The sequence below is a fragment of the Salvia hispanica genome, chromosome 1 (genome assembly GCF_029641045.1).
Source record: "Salvia hispanica isolate PSC_SH4W2 chromosome 1, Shi_PSC_v1, whole genome shotgun sequence".
NCBI lineage: Eukaryota > Viridiplantae > Streptophyta > Magnoliopsida > Lamiales > Lamiaceae > Salvia > Salvia hispanica.
The window spans coordinates 30,851,038-30,861,461 of NC_142692.1; the positions used below are offsets into that span (position 1 = coordinate 30,851,038).

A 10,424-nucleotide genomic window follows, 5' to 3' on the forward strand; every position below is an offset into this window, starting at 1 on the left:
TAATTCTAATAAATATATAATCCTACTTAGTTGGTTTCCCACGTTTAGTGGAGATTAGTTTCTCATGTTTCATATATACGTGAGTGAGTGGGAGATTAGCAAATATAATTTAATTCAATTTTTTTGAAATGCAATTAGGAGATTCACTGATTTTTGAATTGACAAAATATACTCTGCTTTGCTTTGCCTCTTCTAAACATGGATGGCCGTCGCCGTGATTTCTTCAAAATTCTACCATCGGAAATCACCACACACATCCCCTCCCGCCTCCCCGATCTCCGCACCGTTACAATCAGCAACTTTCATCATCATTATCGTGGCTATTCTTCTTCCTTCACTCGGTGTTTTCCTCAATTTGACTCTATGGTACTTCTATTTCTCTTTCTAATTAATATTATTTTCTTTTAATTTGATAGTATACAATTACTACTATATTTATATTTAATTTTGGTGAAATTAACAGGTTGAGTTTTGGATTTGCTTTTTATTGACGCTTCTTTTGGTTACATTCATGAAATCATGTATGCTACATATATTCTCACCCAGTAGACATATTCACTTCCTTCTCCCATTGCAAGGTAAATAAATACTTTTATTTTCTATTTGTCACTTTGATTGATGTTAATTTGTAGTCACTATAGCTTTATCTTCTTGATTTGGATGGCTAGGGAAGCCTCCACAAATTATGTGGTGTGAATTGTTCGATTGTGTACTTTCATGGGTCTCATACATCTTATGCTTTGTTCTACGGATGATCGTTTTAATACATATTGATTATTGATTTTGTTCTTTATTTTATTGTAGTTTTAGGTGAGGCAGACGTCTTTACCTACGAGTTATGTTGAAGAGTGATGAATAGTGAAGAATTGAAGGTTTTAATTTGTAATGATGACATTGATTTTAATTTCAAAGTTAATGTAGTTTATAAAGATGTTTAAAAATGATGAATAATTATCCACTGTATTTAATTATTTATTGTGATAGATTTTATCTTCCTATTCCATAATTTATTGTTTAAACATTATATATAAACATTATATAATGTGATTTCTTTCAAATTTATTATGTTTCAATGTTGATTTGTATAGATTTTTTATTCTCATGTAACTAAAATTGTTACTCATATTGTTTATTGTTAATATTTATTTTAATTTATTTAATTAATTTAAAATTAAAAATTAATATTTTAAAAATATATTGATCTGTGCATAGCACAGGCGTGATACTGATTTATGATAAAAGAGAACATGTATAAACCTAGCTTAAAGAAAGTAAAATTTACAAAAGAATATATCCAAGAACGTCTAAAATTAAAAATATTAGTACTAAAAAGCACAATGAATTAATGATGAAATAGATTAGGGAAAATAAAACATATATGGAAATAGGAAGTTTTGAGTAATTACAAATCTTTATTGGTAAAACATATATGGAAATAGGAAGTTCTTGACTTTCTTTTTCTCCCACCATCGCCCAAATTCTCATCATCTTCGACTCCACCCTCCATTCCTATCACTCCATTTCCCTTGCTCATCATCTTCCAATTATTCTTGAAGAGAGTTTGTTTGAATTGAATAAAGAGGGGAAAAGAGCGCGACTGCAAAATAGTATATATAGCTACGGAGAAATATAACTGCCTTTTTCCCTTCTATTTAATCAAAACTGTTATCGGAAACAATATTCAACAATCTTGATTAGGGCTTCTTTTTTTTTTGAGTTAAACATGCTTAACCCAATACTTAAAACTCACTATATCCTAAGGATTTTTTCGATCGCCCCAAATAGTTGAGTCGTTTTTTTTAATCAAAAATTTTAATCTCCTTTTACTGTATTCTCTCTTTTTCACTTGTACTATATTATTCTCTTCATTTTAACCACTCAACAATAATTTCCTAAATTTCGTGTCCAAAATAATCCCACATTTCTGAGTTGGATTTCACACATTTCATTACTCAACGGTCTGAATATTCAACAATTTCACAAAACACTACTCCATCCGCCCACCAATAAGTGTCTCATTGTGATATTTTCGTCTCTCCACCAATAAATGCCCATTTGATTTTTTTTACTACTTTTGGTAATGGACTCCGCATTCCACTAACTTTACTACTTCACCCATATTTCAATAAAAACCACTGCATCGTCCCTGAAAATTTGTCACTTATTTCCATTTCCATCCATCTCTAAAAATTTGTCACCTTTTAATTTTACGGATTTACCATTTTTTATAGTAGACCTCACTATCTATTTCATTTCTAAAATCCGTATACCGGGTCAAATGGTGACAAATTATAAGAGGCGGAGGGAGTAATATTTAAAAGTAGGACTGACCCACCTTCCACTAACATTTTCACTTCATTTTCTACTACAATTCTTAAAATTTGTGTCCGGTCAAAATTGGCCTTGTATTGGTGGACGGAGGGAGTAATTTATTGTAGTGGTTGAAGGGCTTGAATCGAATTTGACGCATTTCATTACTCAATTATCAAATCTCCGTCGTAGGAGTATTTTTGTCTTCCTTCCCAAACATGGTTCCATTTGAAACGGATCCGCTAGATTTTAAATGCTAAAGTAGGCTATCATTTTAGGCTCAGATTCACCTTCTTATTATTCATTTATTTAGAATTCATCACTCACATTAGGCATCGTGCATCCACTACGTAAACCCTACACTATAAAAAATGCGCTCATTTGCTAGCACCATTGTTGTGCTCGCAAACAGCTTACAATTATGCTAGCAACAACTCATTTTGCTAGCACTTTTCGAGCACCTCGTGTACTAGATATACCGCTCGTTGCAAATTTGTGACGACTTTTGCGAGCACATGTTCGTTCGCGAGCACCATTGTGCTAGAAATAAGGCGAACGCCCTTCCTACATTGTGCTCGCAAATTTGCGAGTGACTCCATTGTGCTAGAAAAGTTGTGAGTGCCTCCATTGTGCTAGCAAAGTTGTGAGTACCTCAATTGTGCTAGAAAATTTGCGGGCCATCATTGTGCTAGCAAATTTGTGGGTCTGCGCTTGGAATTTTGACTCATTTGCTAGCACAAAATTTGCTAGCACTTTTTGTGCTAGCAATCAGTATTTTATTATAAATACTAATATTATTTTTTTTACAAATTATTTTCTGGATAATTTATAAAATAAAACATAATAAAATGAAATAAAAAATAACAAAGACTCTGAAGTTTCATAAAATTAATAATAGTGTCTTACACTTTAATTTATAAGACTAAACCTATTTTTCACTTCTCATTTGCTTAACTTGTTCACTAAAGTTCATCATTTGTTGTAACACCATCTCATTCTTTCTCTCAAAATCCGAGCGCATCTCCTCATTTTGTCTCACTAACTCGACATGTTTTGCTGCATTTTCCCTTTCTCTCTCAGCATCTTTCGCTGCATATTTTTTCTCCAAGTCCTCGAGCGACGCCTCATATTTTTTCTCCAAGTCCTCGCGCACCTCGATAGTGAGTTGCTCTCGCATTGCTTGTACCTGTCGCTGGACCTCTTCCGCGCTAACTCCAACTGAGCCACCAGTGGACGAACTGCCAGCATTAGGGAAATAGATTCTTGTTGCTTGTCCGGCTCCAGAAATTTGTTTTCTCTTGTTTAGCTTCCCAAACAGCTCAAAGTAAATGGCATCTAAATCTGGAACTTCTATCTCGTTGGCCCATAATTCAGCTGCCCTTGCACTAACTTTCTCCTTTAAACAAGCAAAGACATAGTAGTAAATATTCTAAATTAGCAAACAAATCAATTTAGAAAGTCAATCTAAATGTTTATGATAGTTGTAACTTTCTTGTAAAATGCAGTAGCAATTTATAGTATCAAAGTCCAACACTGCCAACAAAATCATGTACTAATTCACTACCAATAATAATAATAATAATACAAACTAAGAATAAAACAAAATCTGAACTAGAATAAGACTTCCTACAATAATAGGATATCTCAAGATCACAAATCACAACAAAACAGTGCTGGAAATAGAGTTAGATGAGTTGCGAAACTTAAAAAAAACACAAAGTACTAAACGAAAGCAAATAAAATTATTTGTTCGCCTCCACAAGGCGGTGTTACACAGCAAAATAACAACGATGACGATGAGAACCACGGTGGCCAGAATCCTCCATGTCCAAGTGCGCAGTAGACGAAAATGAAAATTTGAAGTATGGAACTAGAACTAGAGCTAGGAGAGCGTAGAAGTGGCTGTTTTCCGATCTCTCTTGCTCTTCAAAGTTAAGCTCTTTATATATGTGAGGCTCTGATCCCTAGGGTATCCCCTCTGGTGATTTTACTTTCCTTCCCTTGAGTAAGACTCTTTAAAATAATTTGCTCTCGCTCCATTCTGCTCCTGTCGCCAACTTTTGATTCTCCCAGATCTGAACGACGACTCCTGATTTTGCTTCAATTTCATCTCTTTTGCATCTGCCAGGTCCGGTAACAGCAACTCCTAGGTCCGACAGATCTACTTCGCACCTGAACTCAATAACGCACATTAGCGCCCCAAATGCACGGAATTTTAACCCTAAACCGATGCATGAAACGAGCCTTATCAATAGGAAACATACAAATATGAATTGACAATTCATCAATTAAAAATATCCATGATTAAAACTATGAAAACAAGATTTTGATTAAACATAAATCCTCAAAATCAATATAGTATATGATGCGTGCATAATTATATGAAAACATATATATATTTTTCTTAATCTGTCACTACAAAAAAAAAACACTTTTCACGACCAACACTTTATTAGGTTTGGTATACCGAAAAGCATGTTTCGAGCAAGTTTCGCTCGAATAGAATCTTGCTTGTATACGTAAAACTCTATAATCCACTTTTAACCCGATTCAGTATTATTCGAGCAGTTTCGCATGAATAGAATCAGTATATTATTACATTGTGTTTGCTTGTGCATTTATAAGATGTTTTATAAACATTTAAATGTATAAGAAGCAAACAAAGTCTAAGTCTTTTGCTTAGTAGACTGGTTGTGGGCGTCGTCCACTTTAAGGTAACACAGTCGGTTCTATGCAATGCTTTGCAAAAGAAAAAGAAGAATTTCACAACCCAGATAGGCTTAGACTACCTATCGTGAAAGGTTGCAATGTCAGTCCGATTATTTCTAAGCCTTACTGAAATAAGATGACGTTGGTGTGGTATAGCACTGAATGGATCTAACAGCAAGACGTGTCTTTATGCTATCTACTGAAAGACTAGGTCTTGATAAATAACTATTTCTTAATCTACATATGTTAGCATTGAGCATACGGTATTGATTATGCACTACTTTGACTTATCAAATGGTGCGGGTTTTTCGCAACCCAATAATCCTGATATATTGGGTAGTGGTGATTAATATCTAGCGGTGCTAGGATTGCTATTATGTTGAATCGTGCGCGAGGTGAGTCTCGTTTGATAATGTCCTCAAGAGGAGCTCGGACAAGGTTTTATTATTCAGAAAACTGGCCAGTTGGAGTTTTATCACTCTATGAATAATAAATAAGTGTTTCTTGCTAAGTCCACTCTTGGATTAATAAGGTGTTAATTAATTAAGTCCATAGCATACATTAATTAATTAATGGACATTTATATCTTAAGCGCGGAAAATAAATAATATAAATAATGGAAACCCGAATTACTTATAATTTCAGATTTGGATGGGGAGTGCAATATTACTTCTGTAGTGGCTGCTCGTAATATTCCAATATAAGCTTGTATTAAATTGTGGGTTCAATTTAATTAGTAAAAAGCTAATTGGGGTAGCCCATATCCAAAACCTTCCATAGATCCCTGACTGGGCCCAATATGAACTTAATATAAATAGGAGAATAAAGGAGAGACAGAAACACAATTATCATTAGATGGAATTTTCGTCCCCCTCTCTAATTAGTAGAGGAGCTCGAAAATCCTTCAGCTCTCCTCCGTGAGGAATTTATGTCTTCTTTTTATTCGAGTCCTAGTATTTTGATAAGATCAGCCCACCCTGATATCGAGATGCAGTTCGGGAACCAGTCAAAAGATCCGTGGTCTAGTATTGAAGATAATCGTGGAGAAGACGCGAGCAATCGTTGATTCTTTGGAGAATCAAATCGGTAACTCTAAACCGTAGAATTCATGTTTTAGGATTTACTTTCTATGAGCATTAATTATTTGCGTTCCAGCATGAATTATCTGTTTAACATGTGAATTGATTAATCGCATAATCGGTCAAATAGATCCGTATCAGATTTATTTGTTTTGTATAAGTCTTCCGATGTGCAAGGGGCCCTAAACCCCAGCACACTTGCCAAGCACCTTACTTGTGCTCGGACATTAACGAGCACTTTTACCATTGTTCGGAAAATACCGAGCACTTTTACCTTTGCTCGCAAAACTACCGAGCATATTTGCTTGTGCTCGACAAACCAACGATTAGCTCTTACTTGTGCTCGGAAACCCAGCGAGCACTAACTATGCTCGGAAAGTTCCGACCACTTCTACTTGTGCTCGGCAAAATAGCAAGCACATTTAAGTGTGCTCGGAAATGTGTAACATAGAATAAAATGGCGATACTATTTCTAAAACTACGAGTATAGAAGAGAATGGAGATACTTAAATATAAAAAAAATGTATTAAAATTATTATAAAAAAAATATTGGTCGTGGTATCGAACGCAATCGTATAACCTATTAAATCATCTATAAAACCCGCGAGCACCTTTACTTGTGCTCGGATAATACCAACCACCTCTACTTGTGCTCGCAATATACCGAGCACTTCTACATGTGCTCGGCAAACAACACAACATCGATTAAAATGCCAATACTATTTAGAAAACAACAAGTATAGAAGAAGAATAAAGATACATAAATATAGAAAAATGTATTAAAATAATTTTAAAAAAATACCATGCCGAAATGACGTGCAATAGCGCAGCGAAACCACCCGCTTGTGGTCGGTCCGAACGGTTGATATGGATTATAAACTAATTATTTGATTCAAATTTTCGTGAGAACGATTAGTTTCATTAAAAAAATATTGGTCGTGGTATCGAACGCAATCGTATAACCTATTAAATCATCTATAAAACCCGCGAGCACCTTTACTTGTGCTCGGATAATACCAACCACCCCTACTTGTGCTCGCAATATACCGAGCACTTCTACATGTGCTCGGCAAACAACACAACATCGATTAAAATGCCAATACTATTTAGAAAACAACAAGTATAGAAGAAGAATAAAGATACATAAATATAGAAAAATGTATTAAAATAATTTAAAAAAAATACCATGCCGAAATGACGTGCAATAGCGCAGCGAAACCGCCCGCTTGTGGTCGGTCCGAACGGTTGATATGGATTATAAACTAATTATTTGATTCAAATTTTCATGAGAACGATTAGTTTCATCAAAAAAATATTGGTCGTGGTATCGAACGCAATCGTATAACCTATTAAATCATCTATAAAACCCGCGAGCACCTTTACTCATGCTCGGATAATACCAACCACCTCTACTTGTGCTCGCAATATACCGAGCACTTCTACATGTGCTCGGCAAACAACACAACATCGATTAAAATGCCAATACTATTTAGAAAACAACAAGTATAGAAGAAGAATAAAGATACATAAATATAGAAAAATGTATTAAAATAATTTAAAAAAAATACCATGCCGAAATGACGTGCAATAGCGCAGCGAAACCGCCCGCTTGTGGTCAGTCCGAACAGTTGATATGGATTATAAACTAATTATTTGATTCAAATTTTCGTGAGAACGATTAGTTTCATTAAAAAAATATTGGTCGTAGTATCGAACGCAATCGTATAACCTATTAAATCATCTATAAAACCCGCGAGCACCTTTACTTGTGCTCGGATAATACCAACCACCTCTACCTGTGCTCGCAATATACCGAGCACTTCTACATGTGCTCGGCAAACAACACAACATAGATTAAAATGCCAATACTATTTAGAAAACAACAAGTATAGAAGAAGAACAAAGATACATAAATATAGAAAAATGTATTAAAATAATTTTAAAAAAATACCATGCCGAAATGACGTGCAATAGCGCAGCGAAACCGCCCGCTTGTGGTCGGTCCGAACGGTTGATATGGATTATAAACTAATTATTTGATTCAAATTTTCGTGAGAACGATTAGTTTCATTAAAAAAATATTGGTCGTGGTGTCGAACGCAATCGTATAACCTGTTAAATCATCTATAAAACCCGCGAGCACCTTTACTTGTACTCGGAAAATACCGACCACCTCTACTTGTGCTCGCAATATACCAAGCACTTCTACATGTGCTCGGCAAACAACACAACATCGATTAAAATGCCAATACTATTTAGAAAACAACAAGTATAGAAGAAGAATAAAGATACATAAATATAGAAAAATGTATTAAAATAATTTTAAAAAAATACCATGCCGAAATGACGTGCAATAGCGCAGCGAAACCGCCCGCTTGTGGTCAGTCCGAACGGTTGATATGGATTATAAACTAATTATTTGATTCAAATTTTCATGAGAACGATTAGTTTCATTAAAAAAATATTGGTCGTGGTATCGAACGCAATCGTATAACCTATTAAATCATCTATAAAATCCGCGAGCACCTTTACTTGTACTCGGAAAATACCGACCACCTCTACTTGTGCTCGCAATATACCAAGCACTTCTTCATGTGCTCGGGAAATAACACAACAGAGATTAAAATGCCAATACTATTTAGAAAACAACAAGTATAGAAGAAGAATAAAGATACATAAATATAGAAAAATGTATTAAAATAATTAAAAAAGAATTGTTTAATTGTTTAATGAATGCCAATAAGTTCTAATAAGTTTTAATATTTTCTACCACTATATCAACAATTATAAATCATCCACTATATTACAAAACGGCGAGCACTTTTAAATGTGCTTGGAAAATTGCGAGCAAAATCAAAGTGCTCGGCAGCCATATAATATTAATTTTAATTTTGAAATACTATTAATATAATCCGTGACTAGCGAGCACCAGCTATATGTGGTCGGAACATTCCGAGCACTGATACTTTGCTCGGGTTTCAAATAAAAAGAAATTCAACAATTTTGTTTATCTGCAATACTTGTGCTCTAAATATACCGAGTCCTGGAACTGTGCTCGGGATTCTTAAATCATACTCCCTACGTCCCACAAAAGATGTCACACTTTCCTTTTTAGTTTGTCCCACAAAAGATGTCACATTTCTTTTTTTGAAAAAAGTTCCTTCTCACATCAATTATAAAATTATATTTTCTCTCACCAATTAACATACAAAATAACATCTCCTAAAATCCCGTGTCATTTCCCAAGTGTGACATTTCTCTGGGACGGAGGGAGTACTACTATTAGAACAAAATTATTTCCGTGCAAATCTCACCGGCACATTTTAGAACAAAATTATTTCTCTCAAAATTTCACCGCCTCTATAGACCCTAAACCTCCCTTCTCTCTGATTCTTCATCGGCGGCGAGATTCGACCGATTGGGTGGCGTTTAGGCATTTCATTTGGTTTAGAATCTGCGAGCTGAGTGTCGCACCGTTCGGGTGGCGTTTAAGCATTTGGAGAAGATCGTCGAGCCGAGATCGGTGAGGTTATGTAATTGTTGTATTTTATTTTTCAAAATTTGATTGAAATCGGTGAGGTATTATTGATTTCTATTGTATTATCAAATTCGATTGAGGTTTGGATTGTTGACTCTGGTGCTTGATTGATGAGCTTTTTAAATAATCTGAATTTTCATGCTTTAGAGATCAAAATGGAGGATTATGATGACTATGCGTTAAGGATTCCATTAATCATATATACTAGTTTGTAGATGGTTATTTTGATGCATTGAATATAGCTGTTTTTTTTTATTTGGAGTTGATAAAATAAAATTATATGCTGCATTTTACATACAGTAGACTGGCATATAAGTTATTGAGTATCATATTCTATTGTAAGATGATTTTGAGCATGTTTTGGTTAAATTGGTTGTATATTGGTTTCATATAGGCAGTTTGATTCTGTCGGCGACAAATACAGTTCTCGGCGGGTGATGTATCCTCTCATATCCTCTGTTGGTCAGTTCTCGTATCCTCTCTCACTCTGACTCTTAACTCTGATTCTTCATTTGGGATTTCAAAATTCGGCTAAAGTTTATGATATTCGGCACAGATGTGTTGATTAATCTCGAATGACTATATGATAAGATTTTTACATTATCATTGGCCATTATGAATTTCAGATTTCCATTTGCTTTGCTTGAAGATTTGAAACGAGGGAGATATTTGTGCTCTCTCCATGTTCTTGGGAATCCAGGCTGACCTCGTGTGCAAGGATAATGGTCAAAACTACAATGATTAGGTATTATTGTAAATAAATACTACAGTATGTATTTGTGTATTAA

General features: G+C 34.7%; 1 pseudogene; it reads left to right on the forward strand.

Annotated features, from left to right (window-relative positions):
• The first annotated feature begins 202 nt into the window (after window positions 1–202).
• Window positions 203–549, forward strand: LOC148933607 (hydrophobic protein RCI2A pseudogene; annotated as a pseudogene).
• The last annotated feature ends 9,875 nt before the right edge of the window (window positions 550–10,424 follow it).